At 54.7% G+C, this 18,946-nt stretch overlaps 1 long non-coding RNA gene across 1 annotated transcript; it reads left to right on the plus strand.

Annotated features, from left to right (window-relative positions):
• The first annotated feature begins 226 nt into the window (after positions 1–226).
• Positions 227–17,375, plus strand: LOC140422698 (uncharacterized). The gene is made up of 3 exons (XR_011947557.1): positions 227–340; positions 15,797–15,854; positions 17,336–17,375. It is a non-coding gene; the product is annotated as an uncharacterized lncRNA (long non-coding RNA).
• Positions 17,376–18,946: the final 1,571 nt, after the last annotated feature.

The following is an 18,946-nucleotide window of genomic DNA, read 5'->3' on the forward strand; positions in this document are numbered from 1 at the left end:
GTGAGGCTTCCTCCCCCCGCCCCTAGTCCCGGCGGCCTCGGTAGGGGAGAGACCGTGAACGGTACAGAGCCCTGCACAAAGCTACAGGAAGTCAGGCTCCATCCACATCTCCCAGGCCCCCTCTGCTGAGTTACTTCATCCCTGCCCAACTCCTGTGTGATGTCGACGGGGATTCAGACAGCATCTAGTGGAGCCAGACTATTGAAGGAATTACTGCAGGTCCTGAGCTGAATGTAGAATTATTCTCTCTCTCCCTCTCTCTCACATCCCTTCAAATAGCAGGCCAGGTTCAGTGGGACGGCTGACTTGGAACAGTATATCCCGATCAGGTGGTCTGCTGGTAAGTACCATTATTCAACAGTCAACATATAGCATGACTGCTCTCACCTCCCTCTGTGTCTTTACAGTGTGAGTGCTCTCACCTCCCTCTGTGTCTGTAGTGTGTCTGCTCTCACCGCCCTCTGTGTCTTACCGATTTAGATATTGTCATGTGTACCAAAGTACAGTGAAAATTATTGTTCTGTGTACATTCCAGGCAGATCGTTCCATACATGGAAAAGATAGGACATACAATAAATACACAATGTAAATACATAGACATAGACATCGAGTGAAGCATACAGAGTGTCGTTCTACACAGTAGAGAAGATGGGAGGAGAGATCAGTTCAGTCCATAAGAGGGTAATTCAGGAGTCTTGTAACAGTGGGGAAGAAGCTGATTTTGAATCTGTTAGTGCGTGTTCTCAGACTTTTGTATCGCCTGCCCGATGCAAGAGGTTGGAAGAGAAAATAACCCAGTTGGGAGGGGTCTTTGATTATGCTGCCTGCTTTGCCAAGGCAGTGGGAAGCATAAACAGAGTCAATGGATGGGAGGCGGGTTCACATGATGGACTGGGCTGTGTTCACGACTCTCTGTAGTTTCTTACAGTCTTGAGCCAAGCAGTTGCCATACCAGGCTGTCATGCAGCCAGATAGGATGCTTTCTATAGTACATCTGTAAAAATTAGTAAGAGTCAATGTGGACATGCCAAATTTCCTTAGTTTCCTGAGGAAGTATAGGGCTCTTGAGCTTTTTTGGTCGTAGCACCAACATGGGTGGACCAGGACGGATAGTTGATGATCAGCACACCTAGGATTTTGAAGCTGTCAACCATCTCCACCTCGGCACCATTGGTGCAGACAGAGGTACCTACACTTCGCTTCCTGAAGTCAATGACCAGCTCCTTAGTTTTGCTGACATTGAGGGCGAGATTGTTATTGTTGCACCACACCACTAGGTTCTTTATCTCCCTCCTGTACTCTGACCCATTGTTGTTTGAGATCCGACCCACAATGGTCGAGTCATCAGCAAACTTGTAGATGGAGTTGGAGCCAAATTTTGCCACACAGTCATGTGTGTACAGGGAGTATGGTCGGGGGCTAAGCACGCAGCCTTGCGGGGCCCCAGTATTGAGGACTATCGTGGATGGAGGTGTCATTCTTTATCCTTACTGATTGTGGTCTATGGGTCAGGAAGTCGAGGATCAAGTTACAGAGGGAGGAGCCAAGTCCGAGGTTTTGGAGATTTTTAATATAAATTTAGAGCACCCAATTCATTTTTTCCAATTAAGGGGCAATTTAGCGTGGCCAATCCACCTACCCTGGACATCTTTGGGTTGTGGGGGAGAAACCCACGCAGACACGGAGAGAATGTGGAAACGCCACCGGACAGTGACCCAGAGCCAGGATCAAACCTGGGACCTCGGCGCCGTGAGGCAGCAGGGCTAACCCACTGCACCACCGTGCTGCCCTGATTTTGGAGTTTTGATATGAGCTTGGCTGGGATTATGGTGTTGAAGGCGGAGATGTAGTCAATGAATAGGAGTCTGACGTAGAAGTCCTTGTTGTCAAGATGCTCCAGGGATGAGTGTAGGGCCAGGGAGATGGTGTCTGCTGTGGACCCATTGTGACGGTATGCGAATTGCAGTGAATCTAGGCATTCTGGGAGTATGGAGTTGATGTGCCTCATGACCAACCTCTCGAAGCCCTTGATAACGATCAATGTCAAGGCCACAGGACGGTAGTCGTTGAGGCAAATTACCTGGTTTTTCTTTGGTACCGGTGTGATGAAGGTCTTCTTCAGTCAGGTAGTACCCTGGATCGGAGTAAGTATAGGTTGAAGATGTCCATGAACACAGCCGCCAGATGGTCCACGCAGGATCTGAGTGCATGACCAGGGACTCTGTCAGGACCCATTGCTTTCCATGGGTTCACGTTCAAGAAGGTCAATCTGACTTCGGAGACTATGATGGGAGGTCTGGGTGATCCAAGGCTGTAGGGGCAGCTGGCAATGGTTTGTTTGTTTCCTGCTTAAAACGAGCATAGAATGTATTGAGTTTATCGGGGAGGGGTGCTCTGTTGCTAGAGATTCTACTCGGTTTTGCTTTGTATCCCGTTATATTGTTTAAGACTTGCCACAAACGACGAGAGTCCGTGTTGGTAGTCTGTGACTCTAGCTTGGTCTGGAATTGTCTCTTGGCATCCCTGATGGCTTTGCAGAGGTCATACCTAGATTTCTTGCATAGGTCAGGGTCACCTGACTTGAACGCCTCAGACGTGGCCTTCAGTAGAGCGTGAATCTCCTGGTTAAACCATGGTTTCTGGTTGGGAAACACACGTACTACCTTCATTGACACACAATCTTCTACACACTTGCTGATGAAGTCTGTGATGGTGCTGTCATACTCGTTTAGGTTGGCTACTGAGTTCTAGAATATGGACCAGTCCACTGACTCCAAGCAGTCATGTAGGAGCTCTTCCGTTGCCTCGGACCAGCATTGCACGACCTTCTTAACTGGATTCTCCTGCTTAAGTTTCTGCTTATATGCTGGGAGAAGGATCACCGTTTATTGGTCCAATTTTCCGAACTGCGTTTGGGGGATGGATCGGTAGACGCCCTTGATGTTTGTTAGCAGTGGCCAACGATGTTGGGGTCCCTATCGGGTCAGGAGATGTGTTGGTGGAATTTTGGCAGTACAGTCTTGGTGTTGGCTTGGTTGATGATCCCAGCCATGATAAACAAGGCCTCCGAGTGTTCTGTTTCACTTTTATTTATATGGGTGTACAATTCATCAAGCACCTTCTTCACTTCCGCCTGGGGTGGGATGTAGACCACCGTGTTTTTTAAAATAAATATAGAGTACCCAATTTTTTTCCAATTAAGGGGCAATTTAGCGTGACCAATCCACCTACCCTGCACATCTTTGGGTTGTGGGGGCGAAACCCACGCAAACACGGGGAGAATGTGCAAACTCCACACGGATAGTGACCCAGAGCCGGGATCGAACCTGGGATCTCGGCGCTGTGAGGCAGCAGTGCTAACCACTGCGCCACCGAGCTGCCCATGAAGACCGCCGTGTTGATGGCAGAAGAGAATTCCCATGAAAGGTAGTATGGACGGCACTTCACAGTCAGGTATTCCAGGTCCGGGGAGCAGTAGTTCGCCAGGGTCGCCGCATCCGAGCACCAGGAGGGGTTGATGAGGAGGAAACCCCTCCACGCTTCGCTTTGCCTGATGATGCGGTACGGTCCGTCCGGTGAATTAAGCCGTAAGGTTGTATGGCACAGTCCGGTAAGGCGGGGGTGAGGCAAGTCTCTGTGAAACAGAGCACACAGCAGTCTCTTAATTCCCCGCTGAGAGGTAAGTCTAGCGTTAAGGTCGTCCAGCTTGTTTTCGATCGCTTGGACGTCTGCCAGGTTATGCTGGGGAGGGCAGACTTGAAACCGCGTTGTTTTAGTGTCACCTGCAGCCCAGCATGTTTCCCTCGTTTCCTGGTTCGACGGCTGCTTCTGGATAGTCCTGAGATGCAATGGGAGAAGTCTAAACTTGTGGAAGATAAGTGTTTGAATCTGGTGGGGTTCCAGGCGCTAGTTGCGATTTCGGAGCCGCCAAGGGGGACTTGTTAGTGATCTGGTCAGGCCCTGAGATTACACAAGGATGTGTCTACCTTTCGGCGTGTTTGGATTCTCGCTTCGGGTCTTCACTGTTTTGGGAGTGTTTAGTCTGGGGTTGGGTCACTGGCAAGGTCTTCCTGGGTCAGGGTGGGCTGGGTCACGTGGTCGGTTCCAGGGTTGGTGGCGGGTTGGGCGTTCCTGAGATCGGGCCTCCATGTCGATTCTCCTCTTCTCCATCTTCCAGTAAGTCGGGGCTCTGGGCAGGCCTCTCAAGTTTGGGTCAAGTCTCGTGTCCGGAGGCTTGGACAGGCGTTCTGGGTCATGGGCCGGGGGCGTTCCTAGGCCGGGTCGGGCGCTTCAGGAGCCGGGTCGATTCCTAGCAAGGTCAGGGTTAGGACTCCGCGTCGGGCCTCTTCCATTTCCAGGTGGAGGTAATGGTCGGATCTCTGGTGGAGTCCTGCCGGGTCGGGTTGTGTCGGGTCATGTGGGCTGGTCCACGGATGTCGGAGAGTCGCCAGACCTGTGAGTAAACATAAAAGAGCATTGTTAGAGATAATATTAGTGTTAGAATTAGGTGTTAAAAGGTTAGTACGGGTACAATAGATGTAGAAAGAGGATCTTTGGGGGCGAGCTTGCAGATAATTTCTACGCTCCAGAGCCATCTTGGAGACACAGTGGGCGAAATTCTCCCCCAACGGCGGGATGCCCGCCGACTGGCGCCAAAGCCGGCGCAAATCAGACGGGCATCGCGCCGGCAAAAAGGTGCGGAAGTCTCCGCATCTTTGGCGGCCTAGCCCCAACATTGAGGGGCTAGGCCGACGCCGGAGGGATTTCCGCCCCGCCAGCTGGCGGAAATGGCGTTTGTTGCCCCGCCAGCTGGCGCGGAAATGCGGCGCATGCGCGGGAGCGTCAGCGGCCGCTGTCAGTTTCCCGCGCATGCGCAGTGGGGAGAGTCACTTCCGCCTCCGCCATGGTGGAGGCCGTGGTGGAGGCGGAAGGGAAAGAGTGCCCCCTCGGCACAGGCCCGCCCGCGGATCGGTGGGCCCCGATCGCGGGCCAGGCCACCGTGGGGGCACCCCCCGGGGTCAGATCGCCCCCCCCAGGACCCTGGAGCCCGCCCACGCCGCCTGGTCCCGCCGGTAAATACCAGGTTTGATTTACGCCGGCGGGACAGGCAATTCCTGGGCGGGACTTCGGCCCATCCGGGCCGGAGAATCCAGCGGGGGGTCCCGCCAACCGGCGCGGCCGGCTCCCGCCCCCGCCCAATCTCCGGGAGCGGAGACTTCGGCGGGGGCGGGGGCGGGATTCACGGCGGCCAACGGCCATTCTCCGACCCGGCGGGGGGTCGGAGAATGACGCCCAGTGTGTTTGCTCTTAGCACCCACTGTGTCTACAGTGTGTCTGCTCTCACCTGCTTCTGTGTCTACAGTGTGTCTGCTCTAAACCTCCCTCTGTGTCTACAGTGTGTCTGCTCCCACCTCCCTCTGTCTCTACAGTGTGTCTGCTCTAAACCTCCCTCTGTGTCTACAGTGTGTCTGCTCTAAACCTCCCTCTGTCTCTACAGTGTGTCTGCTCTAAACCTCCCTCTGTGTCTACAGTGTGTCTGCTCCCACCTCCCACTGTGTCTGCTCTCACCTCCCTCTGTGTCTACAGTGTGTCTGCTCCCACCTCCCACAGTGTCTACAGTGTGTCTGCTCCCACCTCCCACTGTGTTTACAGTGTGTCTGCTCCCACCTCCCTCTGGGTCTACAGTGTGTCTGCTCCCACCTCCCACAGTGTCTACAGTGTGTCTGCTCCCACCTCCCACTGTGTCGACAGTGTGTCTGCTCTCACCTCCCTCTGTCTCTACAGTGTGTCTGTTCCCACCTCCCACTGTGTCTACAGTGTGTCTGCTCCCACCTCTCACTGTGTCTCCAGTGTGTCTGCTCCCACCTCCCTCTGTGTCTCCAGCGTGTCTGCTCTCAGCACCCACTATGTCTACAGTGCGTCTGCTCCCACCTCCCTCTGTGTCTACAGTGTGTCTGCTGATACACCATCAATAATATACGACGAGTGATAAACGTAACTGAGGCTTTAGTACACTAAACAGCAAGCCTCCAGCCTTTGGACCGAACTGGGTCCGGAGGCGGAGACTTGCCACTTTTATACAGAAGCCCCGGGGGAGGAGCCACAGGCAGAGCCAGCCTGGACAAGCCCAGGAATGTACAACACAGCACAGTGAATTTAATACAATAAACACAATAACTAGGGGCGTCATTCTCCGCCGGCGGGAGTCTCCGTTCTGCCGGCGCCTGGGGGTTTCCCGACGGCGTGGGGCTGCCCCACAATGGGAAACCCCATTGACCGGCCGGTGTTACGGAGACTCCCGCCGGCCGGTCGGCGCAGAAATGTGGCGGGGCGGGTAGGAGACTTTCGCCCATGGTTTACCACATTCACCCCCTGTTTAAAAAAAGTCCGGCGGGGGTGAAGTGGTGTTAAAGGTCAAGTCTGTCAGGGGCCTTGACCTTCCGCTGTGACCGCCTCAGTCCCGGCTGTGGTGTTGGCGCCGTCGTCGAGACCTGCGCGTCCGGGAGCGTGTTGTCATCTTCTTCACCCAGATGTTGAGTCGGCGAAGGGGGGTGCGGTGTATGGGCGGGGGTGATGGTGCTTGTCCTCGGTGGGCCTGTGGGAGTTAGTTCGTGAGGGAGGTGGGCGGGGTGAGGGGAGACGGTGTAGGGTGGGGTGTGGTGGTGGTTTTCGCCAGGGAGCCTGCAGGAGCCAAATCCCGAAGGGAGACCGTGTCCTGCCGCCCGTCCTGGTGTGTCACGTAGGCATATTGGGGGTTCGCATGGAGCAGCAGGACCTTCTCGATGAGGGGGTCGGTTTTATGGCTCCTCGCATGCTTGCGGAAAAGAATGAACCCTGGGACCGTCAGCCAGGATGGGAGCGAGACCCCGGAGGTGGACTTCCTGGGGAAGGCAAACATATGCTCATGAGGAGTCTGGTTAGTGACCGTACATAGAAGCGACTGGATGAAGTTCAGCCCATCGGGGAGGACCTCCTGCCAGCGGGAGACAGGGAGACCTCTAGACCGTAGGGCCAGGAGGACGGCCTTCCAGACCATCGTGTTCTCCCTCACCACCAGTCCGTTTCCCCGGGGGTTATAACTGATCGTCCTGCTGGAGGCGATGCCTTTGCTGAGCAGGAACTGACGCAACTCATCGCTCATAAAGGAGGAGCCCCAATCACTGTGGATATAGGCGGGGAACCCGAACAGGGTGAAAAGGCTGTGCAGGGCCTTGATAACGGAGGCAGAGATCAGAGCAGGGGATGGCGAAGGGGAATCTGGAGTACTCATCAACGATGTTGAGGAAGTACACGTTACGGTCAGTGGAGGGGAGGGGCCTTTTGAAGTCCATGCTGAGGCGCTCAAAAGGGCGGGAGGCCTTTACCAGATGTGCTCTGTCTGGCCGATAGAAGTGCGGTTTTCACTCCGCGCAGACCTGGCAGTTCCTGGTCACGGAACTGACCTCCTCGATGGAGTAGGGCAGGTTGCGAGCCTTGATAAAGTGGAAAAAGCGGTGACCCCCGGGTGACAGGTCGTTGTGGAGAGCCCTGAGTGGGTCTACTTGTGCGCTGGCACATGTACCGCGGGAGAGGGCATCTGGGGGCACATTGAGCTTCCCGGGCCGATACAAGATGTCATAGCTGTAGGTGGAGAGCTCGATCCTCCACGTCAGGATCTTGTCGTTCTTGATTTTGAGCCGCTGTGTATTGTTAAACATGAAGGCAACCAACCGTTGGTCCGTGAGGAGAGTGAATCGCCTGCTGGCCAGGTAATGCCTCCAATGTCTCACAGCTTCTACTATGGCTTGGGCCTCTTTTTCGACGGAGGAGTGTCGAATTTTGGAGACATGGAGGGTACGGGAGAAGAAAGCCACGGGCCTGCCCGCCTGGTTGAGTGTAGCGGCCAGAGCAAAGTCCGACGCATCGCTCTCCACTTGGAAAGGGATGGACTCGTCCACAGCGTGCATCGTGGCTTTGGCAATGTCTGCTTTGATGCGATCGAAGGCCAGTCGGGCCTCAGTCGCCAGGGGAAATGTGGTGGACTTGATCAGTGGGTGAGTCTTGTCCGCGTAGTTGGGAACCCACTGGGCACAGTAAGAGAAGAACCCCAGGCATCTCTTCAGGGCCTTGGGGCAGTGGGGAAGGGGGAGTTCCAGGAGGGGGCGCATGCGGTCGGGGTCGGGCCCTAGGACTCCGTGTTCCACGACGTAGCCGAGGATAGCCAGGCGGGTTGTGCGAAAGACAAATTTCTCTCTATTATAAGTGAGGTTCAGGAGTTTCGCGGTGTGGAGGAAGTGCCGGAGGTTCTCGTCATGGTCCTGCTGGTCACGGCTGCAGATGGTGATGTTGTCTAGGTACGGGAATGTGGCCCGCAGCCCGTACTTGTCAACCGTTCGGTCCATTTCCCTTTGGAAGACCGATATCCCGTTGGTGACACCAAAGGGAACCCTGAGGAAGTGATAGAGGTGGCCGTCTGCCTCGAAGGCAGTGTATTGGCGGTCCTCTGGGCGGATAGGGAGCTGGTGGTACGCAAACTTCAAGTCAACTGTAGAGAAGACTCGATCCTGCGCAATCTGATTGACCATGTCAGATATGGGGGGGAGGGGGTACGCATCGAGCTGCGTGTACCGGTTGATGGTCTGGCTATAATCGATGACCATCCTGTGCTCCTCCCCAGTCTTGACGACCACCACTTGGGCTCTCCAGGGGCTGGTACTCGCCTCAATGATCCCCTCTCGCAGGAGTCGCTGGACCTCTGACCTGATGAAGGCCCTGTCCTGGGCACTGTAGCGTCTGCTTCTGGTAGCGACAGGCTTACAGTCCGGGGTGAGGTTTGCGAAGCGGGAGGGTGGGGCGATCTTAAGGGTCGCGAGGCACAGACGGTGGGGGGGGGAGTGGTATGTTGAACTTTAGGGTAAGGCTCTGGAGGTGGTGCTGGAAATCGAGCCCCAGTAATAGGGCAGCGCAGAGATGGGGGAGGATGTAGAGCCTAATGTTGGTGTACTCTACGCCTTGCACAGTGAGGGTCGCGACACAGTACCCCTGGATCTCCACTGCGTGGGATCCGGAAGCCAGGGAGATTTTCTGGGTCACGGTTGGATGGGGAGGGAGCAGCGCCTTACCGTATCTGGGTGTATGAAGCTGCCTATGCTCCCGGAGTCGAAAAGGCAGGCCGTCTCGAGCCCTTTGATCCGGACGGTCATTGTGGACGTCGCGAGGTTGTGCGGCCGGGACTGGTCCAGTGTGACGGAGGCGAGTGTCGGAAGACGGTCGGCGGACCGGTCGGCGGTAACAGCGGCCAGAGTATGGTCAGGCGAGCTGGGTTCGCGGGAGGCAGCGGAGGGGTCCCAAGATGGCGGCCCCCATGAGTCGCATGTGGCGGGCGAGGTGCGAGATGGCGTCCAAGATGGCGACCCTCGTAGGTCGCACGTGGCGGCTGAGATTAAAGATGGCGGTGCCCACGGGTCGCCCATGGCGGGTGGCATGGCAGCTGCTGGGCCTAGAAGATTATGGGGGGGGTCGGGCCTGGCAGGCTTTTGCGAAGTGGCCCTTCTTCCCACAGCCTTTACAAGTAGCGTTCCGTGCCTGGCAGCGTTGTCGTACACAAACACACACACGTACATAGCCACACACACAGACAGACAGGCACACACATAGATGCATGCATATACACACACACATACACAGACCCACGCAGCCACACAAATACACACATGCACACGCATGCAAATACACAGGTACACACAATTGTACAGATACACACAAATACAGAAATACACAAATACACATATATCGGCCTACACGCATGCAAACACACACAAATACACAGACACATGCACACACAAATACACAGACACGCAAATACACGAGCACAGATATGCGTGCAATGCAAATACTCAGAAATGCACAGATACACTCATACAGGCACACACAAATACACAGACGCAAATATAGGCACACATACAGATACACAAACACAAATACAGACACACACAAATGCACAGACATATACATACACAGTGTGGACACATACACAGATACACATGCATGCACACTCAAGTACACACTCATACAAATACACAAATACAGACACACGTACTGAAATACACAACACAAAGCAGACCCAAATAGCTATCCTGCGAGCGGAATTTTCCAGTCTTCCCACAGCTGGGATTTTCCTGTTCCACCGAAGATTAGTGGACTTTTTTGGCTGCCTCTCCAAATTTTCTGTTACCGCCCACAATCCCGGCCCTGCAGTTCTGGAAGCATCTGTGGTGAAAGAAAGAAACTGAGTTAACGTTTCGAGCCCGTATGACTGTTCTTCAACTCACCCTCGCTCTCTCTCTCTCTCTCTCCACAGATGCTGCCAGACCTTTTATGTATTTCCAGCATTTTCTGTTCCAGTTTCCCAGGATCCGCAAGCATTTTTTTTTTGTTTCGTGCTTGAATGTATCCCTGGAGGTTCCATCGCAAGATTCACACCCACGCTCCGGCCATTAGTCAGCCAATGAACCCATCCTTGTGACGCACAACCTCACATACACTCACTGGAAAGCAAAAAGGACTCATTGCCCGATGGAAGATGCTCTGCCGACAGCCAAACGGCCTCCCCTGCCCATCATTTTCAATATTTTTACAGCTTGGTAATCAAAATGTTGCAAAAACGTATGGATTTTTAAAAAGTCCTGACAACTTTTCTCCAGGTTCCCACTGTGGCTTCCTGGAGATTGGTCGTCAGTTCCTGGAGACACCAGGCCCAGCAGTGGAGGATGGACAAACCCTGAGCTCCAACTGTTCTCCTCTGGCCCTTGTTACCCCGGCCGCAAACAAGCCCCGTGCCCTTAGCTGGGAACGTTTCCCACCATGGGTCCAGTGGGTTGGACCCTCCGCCTATCCTGTATTTTTGTGTTGCAGTAGGGTTCTGAAACGCACCCTGGGTGCGATTTAAATGCCACGTTGTGCTCCGGCGAAGATCCATGCGGGTCGGTTAGATCGTGGGAGAGACCTAAATCAGAACTGCAGCAGGTGCTGAGTGGTTTACGATCTAACCAGCCCGCTCCCGTTGGCGGTATCTGGATCCGCCTAGACGTGGCACAAAGCTAATTGAGGCCAATTAAGGGTAATCGCCGTCTCAATAGCAAGATGGAAGCCCGATCTAATGGCCTCTCGTGATCTAACTGCCCCCTCAGTGCTGGCCCCTCAGGCCTCGATTAGTGCTGGTCCACACAAACGTGGACCAGGTATCACAGCACCTGTTGTGTCTACCAGGTCATTGGAGACCTCTGGCTTGTCAGAGGCAGGGCAGGATGTCACCCTGGCTCTCCTTCTGACACCTTGGCACTGCCAGGCTGGCATCTGCTACTGTGCCCGGGTGGCACTAAAAAGCCAACAGGAGCACTCCCAGGGTGGTGGTGCCAATAGAACATAGAACATAGAACAATACAGCGCAGTACAGGCCCTTCGGCCCACGATGTTGCACCGAAACAAAAGCCATCTAACCTACACTATGCCATTATCATCCACATGTTTATCCAATAAACTTTTAAATGCCCTCAATGTTGGCGAGTTCACTACTGTAGCAGGTAGGGCATTCCACGGCCTCACTACTCTTTGCGTAAAGAACCTACCTCTGACCTCTGTCCTATATCTATTACCCCTCAGTTTAAAGTTATGTCCCCTCGTGCCAGCCATATCCATCCGCGGGAGAAGGCTCTCACTGTCCACCCTATCCAACCCCCTGATCATTTTGTATGCCTCTATTAAGTCTCCTCTTAACCTTCTTCTCTCCAACGAAAACAACCTCAAGTCCATCAGCCTTTCCTCATAAGATTTTCCCTCCATACCAGGCAACATCCTGGTAAATCTCCTCTGCACCCGCTCCAAAGCCTCCACGTCCTTCCTATAATGCGGTGACCAGAACTGTACGCAATACTCCAAATGCGGCCGTACCAGAGTTCTGTACAGCTGCAACATGACCTCCCGACTCCGGAACTCAATCCCTCTACCAATAAAGGCCAACACTCCATAGGCCTTCTTCACAACCCTATCAACCTGGGTCGCAACTTTCAGGGATCTATGTACATGGACACCTAGATCCCTCTGCTCATCCACACTTTCAAGAACTTTACCATTAGCCAAATATTCCGCATTCCTGTTATTCCTTCCAAAGTGAATCACCTCACACTTCTCTACATTAAACTCCATTTGCCACCTCTCAGCCCAGCTCTGCAGCTTATCTATATCCCTCTGTAACCTGCTACATCCTTCCACACTATCGACAACACCACCGACTTTAGTATCGTCTGCAAATTTACTCACCCACCCTTCTGCGCCTTCCTCTAGGTCATTGATAAAAATGACAAACAGCAACGGCCCCAGAACAGATCCTTGTGGTACTCCACTTGTGACTGTACTCCATTTTGAACATTTCCCATCAACCACCACCCTCTGTCTTCTTTCAGCTAGCCAATTTCTGATCCACATCTCTAAATCACCCTCAATCCCCAGCCTCCGTATTTTTTGCAATAGCCTACCGTGGGGAACCTTATCAAACGCTTTGCTGAAATCCATATACACCACATCAACTGCTCTACCCTCGTCTACCTGTTCAGTCACCTTCTCAAAGAACTCAATAAGGTTTGTGAGGCATGACCTACCCTAAATGGTCAGAGACTGAGGGGAACCTGCCAATGAAAGGAGGGATGAGGCGGGGGTTATGAAGGGTGGAGTGGGGCAGTGAAGGGCGGGTATGACGCGGCCTCCGAAAGGTTAGGAGGTGACATGTGGGGGGTCCTGAAAGGAGGGGGGGGGGGCAAAAGGGGGTGTGGAAAGGCCTGAAAAGGGGTGCCCTCAGCGACCCATAGCGAGGTGTCCTCATTTGGGGGGTGTGGAGTAGTGCCAATGTGTGTGAGAAGCAACATTGCCTGTAGGTGGGGGTGTGGGGGACCCTTAGAGATCGGGGCACTATTAAAATTTGGAAGAAATGCTGGAAAATGGGATTGGTATCGTTACGTCGTTGTTTCTGAGCGGCGCTGATAGGTGGGCCGAAGGGCCTTTTCTATGCTGTATGACTTTATGACTCTAAAATGCCAGCCCGATCTCTGAGCCGTCGATCTGACAAGCGAGTTCAGCTCCCCAGTAAGGGAAAAAATTTGAAGTGTGGGCTTGACCGGGGAGAAACTCCCCAGGGCCCGAAAAAGTAACGAAGGCCGCGCTTCTCCGGAAACATTTCTGAGTATGGAAGCGAGCGGGAACAACTGCGAGCTTCCCGGCGCTCGAGCCTGGCAACGCTATTCAACGTTAATTAGTCCAATTAACGAGGCCCATGGGGCTTTACGCCGCGAATGAAGGGTCACCAGCCGATTCACCAGGACCGCACTCGCCAGCCCCACTCGCTAACAAGGTCAAGCAGCACTTAAACAGCACTTGCACAGCCAAACCCCTCAGCCATGGCACCGAGACAACCAGCCCCAGATTCAGGATTTTTGGGTTGTGGGGGTGAAACCCACGCAAACACGGGGAGAATGTGCAAACTCCACACGGACAGGGATCCAGAGCCGGGTTCGAACCTGGGACCTCGGCACCGTGAGGCTGCTGTGCTACCACTGCGCTACCGTTCTGCCCTGTTCCACCCACTGATGAGGCCGCGTCTCGCAGCCAGCGCCGGGAACAGGACGGTGCGGCTGTGCATGTGCTGCCGACAAGTGCGCTGGTGCCCTCCAGCCTCAGAACCCCCAGAGGATGCCCGCCAGGGACATCGAAGTCCATGGGACGAGGAAAGCAGTTGGCTGCCCCCACCTTTGATGTGCAGCCTGGGGTCACACCTAGACGTAGCGGTAGAGCAAGGAAGGCCAAGCACATAGAGGATCACTGAGGGCACTGGGGGTGGGGGGAAGGGGCGAGGGTCGGTGGAGGTAAGGAGTGGAGTTTGCGTTGGAATGGGAGAGGATTTTGAGGGAGGGTGAGGATAGTGGAGCAGCACTATTGGGATAGTGGGGCACTGGTGTACACTTGGATGAGGAACATTAAAATACTCTCAACACGGGGCAGCAAAGTGGCGCAGTGGTTAGCACTGCTGTCTCACGGCGCCGAGGTCCCAGGTTCGATCCCGGCTCTGGGTCAGTGTCCGTGTGGAGTTTGCACATTCTCCCCGTGTCTGCGTGGGTTTCGCCCCCACACCCCAAAGATGTGCAGGGTAGGTGGATTGGCCACGACAAATTGCCCCTTAATTGGAAAAAAATGAATTGGGTGCTCTAAATTTATTTTTAAAAATTACCCTCAAAACAAACAGTATGACGCCTCTGCCTCTTTATTCCGCGATGCGGGCCGACTACCAATCCCATGCCCCATCCCCCCAGACATGCCCGCCTGCCCGATGAACTGGCCCATCTCCTGGGTGATTGAAGGTTGGTCTGTGGTGCTGCCACCGCAGTGTTCAAGCACAGTGTCCATGCATCAAGGTGTGATTGGGATGCTGGGCAATGAGCCCCACATGCTACATGGCTGCCCGCCCACGGGGATCCACTTGGGATGTGTGAAGTGCGCACTTAACCACGATTGCCAATTCCCTATTAGCAATGACCTGCAACCACAAGGCCAGAGGCCTCCGCGGTCAGTAGGCGGTATGGGTGGTTTGGGGGGGCAGACAGGCAGGGGCTAGAGTTGCCGCCGGTAAGGCAACACGCAGTTCAGGGGTTGGCATGGCAGATGCCTACCCCCCCTACCCCTACTGCCCACAGGGCCCGCTCCCCCTCAGCCCTGATACCCCCAGCCCCCAATGGCTGCAGCCCCCCCCCAACCAGGGCTGAACGCCCTGATTGCCCCCCCTCTTCCTCCGAGAACAGTGGCAGCATGCCCAGTACCCCGGGCTCATGGTCTGTGAGCGAAGATGGCTGTACACACTCATTGGCTCCCTGCAGTAGTCCATCCGCCAGGTTCACATTTTTATAAAGGAGTTCTAATTGGCGCTAGCGTGACCACTTGCTGGGGGGTGGAACTGAATCACTGGAGGCCTTTGGATATGGGGTGGCTCCCGCTAATAGTATGAAAATAGGGCTTAAGTGGTGATAATTGGTTTCTCGCCACACTATGGCGAGATCTCGATTTTGCCTACGTGAGCGGGCCGGTTGCCTAGTAAATGGTTTGGCCCGGCACGGTTCTCGTTTTCCGCCTCTCCTGCTATCCACCGGCCATGTTTCACTCAAACGAGTGGGCAACGAGGCCGGAGAATCGTGCCCTAAGTGTGATTAGATAGCTGTGAGGAACTCGGCGAAAGAGCCGGGGAGAAACTCCCAGCCAAACCTGCCTGGGGCTGGTTTAGCACAGTGGGCTAAACAGCTGGCTTGTCATGCAGAACAAGGCCAGCAGCGCGGGTTCAATTCCCGTTCCAGCCTCCCCGATCAGGCGGCGGAATGTGGCGACTAGGGGCTTTTCACAGTAACTTCATTGAAGCCTACAATTTATTTCTGAAATGCCACTTAGAAACTTTTCAGTTAGATCCACCCCCTTTCTCTCTCTCCCTTTCTCATTGCGCTGGGGTATTCGAGGCACAAATCCTAACCCCACCTCCCCCAAATGCTGCCTTCTCCCTCTGACGCCCAATCGCTTCCCGGGGCTGAGGTGAGGTTCTTGAGTGAGGAAGCTGGTGGTGGCCTTGTGAAACCAGCAGATTCGGGATGGGGCTGTGGGCCGTAGCAGGGGTGGCGTAGGCGCTGCTTTTCTTATGTCAGAGAAGAAAATGTATTGCTAAATGTTCAGATCAGTCAGTGAATGTCACGTTCTGCCTGCACGGTGACCTCTTCTGCCCTCTGGTTCGCAGACGCCCACAGGGAGCTCCATTACGTCCGGTAGGAGCACACCCAGAGACACATTTGTGGGTGAGTGAACCGCCTGTAGAGACAGAGTCGGAAAGGAGGAGGGCGGGGTGGGCGGGGAGGGGGGGGTGGGGCTCCTGGGAGGGAGAGGGAGAGTGGCTGCGGTAGGAGAGAGGAGTTAGACTGGTTGTCATTCCCTGTGAGTGAGAGTGCGGGAGGAGGGGGGGGGAGTTCACTGGTGGTCATTCACTGGGGGATGGGAAGAGGAGGCAATCTGTGGATCATTCCTTGGGGTGGGGGGGCATTGCGAGACAGATTGGTGTCATTCTCTGAGGGAGAGGGAGACAGACTGGGGATCATTCCCTGAGGGAGACAGACTGGCGGTCATTCCCTGAGGGAGGGAGACTGGGGATCATTCCCTGAGGGAGAGGGAGACAGACTGGGATCATTCCCTGAGGGAGAGGGAGACAGACTGAGATCATTCCCTGAGGGAGAGGAGACAGACTGGGATCATTCCCTGAGGGAGAGGGAGGCAGACTGGATCATTCCCTGACGGAGAGGAGACAGACTGGGATCATTCCCTGAGGGAGAGGAGACAGACTGGGGGTCATTCCCTGAGGGAGAGGGAGACAGACTGGGGGTCATTCCCTGAGGGAGAGGGAGACAGACTGGGATCATTCTCTGAGGGAAGGCACACAGACCTGGGGTGAAATTCTCCGGTATCGATGCGATGTCCGCCGACTGGCGCCCAAAACGGCGCAAATCAGTCGGGCATCGCGCCGCCCCAAAGGTGTGGAATGCTCCGCATCTTTGGGGGCCGAGCCCCAACCTTGAGTGGCTCGGCCGGCGCCGGACAAATTTCCGCCCCGCCAGCTGGCGGAAAAGGCCTTTGGTACCCTGCCAGCTGGCGCGGAAATGACATCTCCGGGCTGACGGCATTCCCGTGCATGCGCAGTGGAGGGAGTCTCTTCTGCCTCCGCCATGGTGTAGACCGTGGCGAAGGCGGAAGGGAAAGAGTGCCCCCACGGCACAGCCCCGCCAGCGGATCGGTGGGCCCCGATCGCTGGCCAGGCCACCGTGGGGGCACCCCCCCCAGGGCCAGATCGCCCCGCGCCCCCCCCCCAGGACCCCGGAGCCCGCCCGTGCCGCCTTGTCCCGCCGGTAAGAGAGGTGGTTTAATCTACGCCGGCGGGACTTCGGCCCATCCGGGGCAATTCCCGCCCCCGCCGAATATCCGGTGCCGGAGAATTCGGCAACCGGCGGGGGCGGGATTCACGCCAGCCCTCGGCGATTCTCCGACCCGGCGGGGGGGTCGGAGAATCTTGCCCCTGGAGTTAATCCCTGAGGAAGGGGTAGAGAGACTGGGGGTCATTCGGGAGAAGGGAAACAGACTCGACAGGAGCGAGTGAGGGGAAGTATATACAGTGTAGTAAGAGTGCATGAATTTATAACAAAAACAGGAAGTTCTGGAAAAAAACTGGGAGGTGAGGGGGGAGTACCTGAAGTTACATTTGTGGGAATGATAATTCATCTTTTTGGTTTAGGCTCGCCTTCAATAGGATCTGGAGACAGCTTCTCCTACAGGTGAGGGCTTGCAGGCTCTGTTTTTTACTCTCTTTGTCTCTCTCTCTGTGCTCTGCTCCCCCTGCCACTGTGCCCCACTGTCTCTCTCTCTCTCGCTGTCTCTTTCTCGCTCACTGTCTCCCCCTGCCACTGTGCCCCACTGTCTCTCTCTCGCTGTCTCTTTCTCGCTCACTGTCTCCCCCTATATATATGTCTCTTGATGTCTGACTCTATTGCTGCGCCTCTAATTCTTTCCCTGTCTATTCCCCTGTGTCTCTTTCTCTCTCTGTCTCTTTCTCTCTTTATCTCTCTAGATCTCTGGCGTTCTATCTCTCTCTCTCTCTCTATCCCTTTCTTTTTTTAAATAAATTTAGAGTACCCAATATTTTTTTCCAATAAAGGGGCAATTTAGCGTGGCCATTCTGTCTATCCTGCATATCTTTTTTGGGTTGTGGGGGGGAAACCCACGCAGACACGGGGAGAATGTGCAAACTCCACACGGACAGTGACCCAGAGCTGGGATCGAACCCGGGTCCTTAGCGCCGTGAGGCAACACTGCTAACCCACTGTGCTACTGTGCCGCCCCTCTATCCCTTTCTTATCGCTCCCTCTCTCTCTATCCTTCTCTATATCCCTCTGTCTCTCTCTCTCTCTCTCTCTCTCTGCCCCTCTATCTTTATATCTCTCTATACCTCTCTCATGCCATCTCTCCTTCTGTCTTAAGGGTTGTACGGTAGAACCTGCACTACAGGTTCATCTGGGCCCCTGCAAGCTAGCTCCGCCCAGGAGCCGGGTTATAAATATGCGTGGCCTTCAGCTCGCAGCCATTTTGTCAGCTGCTGTGGGAGGCCACACTTCAGATACTAATAAAGCCTCAGTTTGAATTCAACTTTGTCTCCAACCAAATTGATCGTGCCCCAATTTATTAGGATCTGATTCAGAAGATGGATCTCCGGATTAAACCAGATCGACAGCAGCTGGATCCACACACAAACGACGCCAAAAAGGATTTTCAGCACTGGCTAGCTTGTTTTGAAGCGTATATCAACGCGGCGCCGACCCCTGTTCCAGAGGCCCAGAAGATTCAAATCTTGTACTCCAGACTCAGCTCTAAAATCTTCCCGCTGATCCAAGATGCGCCCAATTACGCTGATGCTATGACTCGACTCAAAGAGAGTTATGAGCAGAAGACGAACACGCTCTTCGCCAGACACGCGCTCGCAACGCGTACTCAACTACCGGGTGAGTCAATCGAGGACTTCTGGAGGGCCCTGATCCCACTAGTTCGGGACTGTGACTGCCAGGGCGTTACAGCTAAGGAGCACTCAGATCTCCTTATGACGGACGCTTTTGTAACTGGGATTGGCTCCAATGTTATCAGGCAGCGGCTCCTAGGAGGGACCAGCGCGACCTCGCAGAGACTAAAACACTAGCGCTTTCCATGACGGTCGCCCTGCGAAATGTACAGTCCTACGCCCCCAACCACGCGGCCCACTCCTCCTACGCTTCATGGGCCCCAGAGGCAGCCGCCCCAGCGGGGGCGCTACCCACCCAATACGCCTGCGCTACGCGCCAGCCAGTGATCTCCGAGG

This window comes from Scyliorhinus torazame, chromosome 5 (assembly GCF_047496885.1).
Source record: "Scyliorhinus torazame isolate Kashiwa2021f chromosome 5, sScyTor2.1, whole genome shotgun sequence".
Lineage (NCBI taxonomy): Eukaryota > Metazoa > Chordata > Chondrichthyes > Carcharhiniformes > Scyliorhinidae > Scyliorhinus > Scyliorhinus torazame.